Consider the following 6,221-nt stretch of genomic DNA (forward strand, 5'->3'; position numbering starts at 1 on the left):
TTTGCACTCCTCAAAGTTGCCCCTTACATCAAGGACTAGTAGGAAACCTACTGCGAGAAGAGGGGTGAGAATGAACCCTCACTATTCTCAGCAGCACCCACTTGGAATTCTTTCTGAGACGTCATCAAGGAGCATTATTACCCTATTAGGAGATAGGAAGATAAATACATAAAATGGACCATGCTGCGACAGGGAAGGGACCAAGATGTGCCAAGTTTGCAAATAGTTTTCATACCCTTCACACAAAGTTGTGTATCAAGGATTCTGCGTAGAATTTGGTACTCAAGTTCCGCGGTTGTCTACACAAGTACATCCAGGACGAGATGGAACTCCTGGACATCTCTTCACTCGGCACTTCCTATTGATACCCTATCAATATCGAGAAAAAAATTAAACAAAAGATGCGAGACTTTGGATTTGTGCATCCAAAGCAAGGGAAAGGCACCTCCAAGCCACAGAACAAGGGACAAATCCAAGGCAGGGTGACCCACGACAAACCACCAAAGTCGTAAGCAAAGAAAAACACCACAAAGAAAAAGGACATGAGGAAATGTGTGAGTTCCATAAGAGCCCCACTCACAACACAAGCGAGTTTCGGGCCAAGAAATCGTTGATGGCCAAGCTGAAGGCTTTCGAATCAGATGCATGTTCCGACTCTGAGTCAGAACCTGACAAGGGGAATGACAAAGGGAATAAAATTGTTGATGTGGAGCTCAGTGCCACCGTTTCTACCACCAAGATCCGAAAGAGTGATCCTGAAGACCTAGAGGAGGGGTAGCACCTCTTCCACTTACAAATGTGGGTGAAGGGTTCTCCACTGTAGTTCATTATCGATGGCGGGAGCCAAAATAACCTCATTTCAGCATACGTCTTGAAGCGGCTAGGCCTACCGACTACAACACACCCACATATATACACCATTGGGTGGCTCCACCAAGGGCATTATCTTCACATCAGCCAGTAGTGTCACCTTCCCTACAACATCAAGCCCTTTGTAGATGAGGTATTGTGTGATGTTTCTCCTCTTGAATTTTGTGATGTATTATTAGGACAACCATACTTGTGGAAGCGACATGTTGTGTATGATTCTAGGCCCCGCATTGTTATTATACCTTGGGAAAGAAGTTGTACAAGATACCGGAGGTATCACTTCCTGCCACCATCTTTTTAATCACTATGAAGCAATGGAGTAAGATCATTTCCCAATCTAGGAAATTTGTTTCCCTTATGATTCACCCTCGGGGAAAGAATAGTATTGTAGCCACGACTTCCAGATAGGGCTCCTCCGCACAGCAATAGTAGATGGACAAGGTCATGGAGGGGTGTAGGGACATCTTCACCTCACCCATAGGGGTACCTCTATAGTGTCAGGTCAAGCACTCTAATGATCTGACCCTAGGTGCACCACTGCCTAATGGACTGGTCTATTGACACCCTATTCTAGAGAAAAATGAAATCAAGAATCAGATTCATGAGTTTTTGCAAAAAAGACACGTCAGGCCAAGTTCATCACCCTGTGGGAGCGCGATCATGTTGGTATAGAAGAAGGATGGGACCTAGAGACTCTGTATTGACTATCGGGTGTTGAACAAGATCACTATCTGGAATAGGTATCCAATCCCATAGATTGATGACCTTCTGGACTAGCTCAAGGGGGCCAAATATTTCAGCAATATTGACTTGAAGTCCAGGTATCACCAGGTACCAATCGAACCCTTTGATGTGTGGAAGATTGCCTTCAAATCCAAGGAGGGCCTTTTTTAATGGTTGGTCATGCCTTTCAAGTTAACGAATGCTCCCACAACCTTCATGAGGCTGATGGAAGACATCTTACAACCCTTCACCAACTCATTCATGGTGGTGTATTTGGATGACATCCTAATCTTTAGCCAGAGTTGGGAAGAGAACCTCTCCCAGATTTGACAGGTCCTTCAAACTCTGCAACAACACAAGTTGTGTGCCAATTTAGAGAAATGTACTTTCGGTATGACCCAGGTTCAATATATGGGGTACATCAATGATAAGTTGGGTGTGCATGTGGACCTAGCCAAGATACAATTCATTCAGAATTGGCTAGCCCCAACCACTCTAATGGAGCTCTACGGCTTTCTAGGTCTTTTCAATTTCTACAGCAGGTTCGTGTTGGGGTTCTCTCATATCACTTGGCTTTTAAGTCAAGTCACTAAGGGCAGAGAGAAACAAAAGTTATTTTATTCTAAATCCCAACAGAAGGTGTTTGTTGAGTTGAAGCATTGCCTTTGCTAAACACTCGTTCTCACATTACCAGACTTGTAGCAACTATTTGAGATTGAGACAAATGCCTCCGACTATGTTATTGGTGCGGTTCTTACTCAGCAAGGGCATCCAGTGGAATATCATAGTGAGACACTTTCAAACATGGTCTGAAAGTATCTGACATATGACAAAGAGATCTATTCCATTATGTAGGATTTCCAACAATGGAAGCATTACATTATGTGGAAGGAAACGGTCATCCACACAGACCATTGACCCCTGCAGTTCATACATACACATGGGAAGTTACAGAACGATCACCATTAGAAATGGTCCACATACAAGCAACAGTTCCATTTGAACATTAAGTACAAGAAGGGTAGCACCAATAATGTTGCAAATTGTCTTAGTCGACTGCCAGTCATGGCGTTGATCACTCTGATCAAATATTGTGGGCACGAGATTTTGGGGTGGATGCATCTTTACAAGCCTACGATCCAGAATTCAGAAACACGTACTAGATGCTCCAAGAAGGAAAGAAAGTTCCAATTTTTCACCTCCAGGATACACTTTTATGCCACCTAGGACACATCTGTGTTCCTTCAAGCGAGCATGCCAATATGATTTGGGAGGCACACTACAGTCGATTTGTTAGACATTTCGAAGAAGAGAAAAGAGTGGTATTGTTGTAGAAGTATTTTTATTGGTCGAACCTTCGATAAGATGTAGGGAATTACACCAGGTCCTACACTGCCTGTGCCACTTCCAAACCAACCATCAAGAAGTAAGGCATATATACTCCTCTGCCTACTCCTAATCGAACTTGGGAATCCATCTCCATGGGTTACATGTTAGGCCTTCCTTCTACTAAGCATGGCAAAAACTATGTTTTCATGGTCGTCGACAGATTCTCTAAGATGGTCATTCTGGAGGCTTGCAAGAAGAGTATCACAGTAGAAGCCACTGCTAAGCTCTTCTTTCAACGAGTGTGGATACACTTTGGGATCCCATAGTCCATTATCTTATATCAGGACAGCAAGTTCCTAAGTACATTTTGGTCAAGTCTCTGGTTGATGTTGGATACCAAGCTCACTAAGTCCATGACTTTCCACCCCCAAACTGATGGCCAAACAAAGGTCGTCAACAAGATGATCATGCACATTCTGCGCATGTAAAACTCAAAGCATCCACGCACATGGGATGAAAGCCTCCTTTATGTCCAACATAGCTACAACATATCTCTCCATATCTCAACTAACCATAGCCCCTTTTAGGTGGGGTTTGGATTCTAGCCAAGGTGTCCCATCGATGTCGTCATACCATTTGCAGCTACGCAGGTAGATTTGTCTCATGTTCAATCTGATGCTGACAAGGCTAACAACTTCATTGAGTGCATTACCCACTTGCGCTAGTAGGTCCATGACATATTGGACAAATCCAATGTTAAATACAAGCAACGACATGATTAGCATCAGGTTTCCCACAAGTTCCAGATGGGCGACAAAGTTTGGTTACATTTGCAGAAGGAGCACCTCATTGGGCCCCACAACAAGTTTCGCCCACTCTGATATGGACCTTACACCATCACTAAGTCTATAGGGTACAATGCTTTTTAGCTCAACATTCCACCATTCCTTGGCCTGCACCCAGTGTTCAATGTGGATCGTCTTCGACCATACTTTCTACCATTACTTAACACATCAGACATTGCAAAATAGCTCACACCAACATAGTTAAACCCATACTTCACGAAACATGCTATAACTGATTGGATCATGGAAACACAAATCAAGAATACTCGCCAACAAAAGATCCAACTATATTGGGTTGTTAAAATTGGCGAACTCTTGAACCAAGGCAAGTGGCTCACTAGGGACCAAGCTTAGTAGAAGTTTCCCCATCTCATGGAGGGACTCAATGCAATGGTGACCATTGCTTCCTAAGGGGAGAGGAGTGATCTAGGTGGATATTGGTGGCCACCCTCCTATTCCACTTTGACCCCCACCACTGTTTCTTTTAGTTTTTCAGTTTCCTTAATTATAGAAAAGTTACTATTTTTGGTAGTTTTTCGAGTTTTGAACTTTGAAGCCATTTTGAGGCCCTAAACGACAGTTTTTTGGAAAACAAACAAACATGAGTCTTTAACTCATGTTTGTAATTGAAAGTCATAGTCCTGGGATAGATATTTCTAACGAGGTATTGTGTGCTTCAAACAGAGATCGTATGCCAAAGTTACGACCCCGGGAAGTTGATGTGTCAATTTGCCCAAACAGATCCCATAGTTTTGGCGCTTCATCTCCTAGGGTTAGGTTTTTGGATATTTAGGGTTTTCCATTGTTTCTTAATAATAAATAGGTCTTCAAGCCTCATTTTAACACAATTCATAGGCATGTAGTCGCCACATCTTTTCTCAAAGATAAGCTACCAACACCCAAGCTAGTTTATTTCCATTATGTTTGTAAGCATATTTCAGTTCTTTGATATTAATGAAATGAAGTGTTATTTCTACTGCATATTTGTATTTGTGGTTATATCTATATTTTTTGTGTTCCTTTTTAAGTTCGGATTAGTGATATTACAAAATTAACAACTTGATGTGGTTGTGTAAAAACAAATTGTGTGAAACTACTATGAAAATAAATGTTTGGAAACATTTATGAAAAAACTACCACCATAGTGTCACAAATGAACTAATGTGACAAAGAAACCAACACCACATTGTAACAAACATGTTCTGATATCATAATGGTACAAAAATTTATCCAACGTTGCAATGTGACAAACATTGTCCAACTTTGCAATGCCACAAACCATGGTCAACCCTACATTTACCATATTTCACAATAGTCAACCTTATTCACTCAAAGTCCTCCTGAGCCAATGTGACTCAACCATATTCAATAATAGTCAACCATGGTTGACCAAAGTCAAACATTATCAACCTTAGTCAACTAAGGTCATCCTTGGGTGGTGACAATCAAGATTTTAAAATGTTTAATAATAACAATATTAATATTAATAATGTTGACTAATAATAATAAAAATAAAAATAATATTAATGTTATGACATGAAAATCGTACATAAATCTATTCAAAGTCACAATGTCATAAACATTGTCGCAATGTGGCAACCATTATCGCAATGTTACATTGAATTGCAATTTATACAACCTCGAAATATGGCATTACACGATGTGGTCAACCACATTTAATAATGAGGTTCACTATGTTCGAGTATGTTGGACTATGTTTGATAATAAACAACCTTCAACTTTGGTCAACCATAATCGCCTATTAATATTATTGGTTAATATTAATAATCAAACATGTTGTGATGTCCGAATGGTACAAAAATCTATCCAATGTCACAATGCGACATTACAAAATTAGTCAACCACATTTATTAATGTGGTTCACTATGTTTAACTATGTTTGGTAGTCAACACTCTTCAATTTCGATCAAACATAATCACCTATTAATATTAATAATCAAATATAGTGAACCACATCAGTCAAACCTAGTCAAACAAAGTCAACCTTTATAGTCAATGTTTAAATAATTGACCATGATCAAACTTGCTTAGCCTTATGTTTAACATATTTAACAATAGTCAACCTTGACAACCACATGGTTAACAATGGTTATCAACAATGGTCAACCATAGTCAATATCATTATTGACCATAGTTTGGTAGTCAACCCATGGTCAACCATTGTTAACCATTAACATTGGTTGAATATGGTCAACCATTATTAACCATTGCCAACCATGGTCAAATATTATCACCCATGGATCGATAGCCAAACTATGGTCAATCATTGTTAGTCATTATCAACCATGGTCAACCATGGTCAACCATGGTCAACCATTGTCAACCAATCTCAATGATTGAAGATGGTCAACCATTTTCAATAGTTGAATATGTTCAACCATGGTCAACCATTATCATTGAAAATATGTCAACATTAACCATTGTCAACCATGT

Source organism: Pinus tabuliformis, chromosome 5_2, assembly GCF_031772625.1.
Source record: "Pinus tabuliformis cultivar Carrire ecotype Pingquan chromosome 5_2, CPIR1, whole genome shotgun sequence".
Lineage (NCBI taxonomy): Eukaryota > Viridiplantae > Streptophyta > Pinopsida > Pinales > Pinaceae > Pinus > Pinus tabuliformis.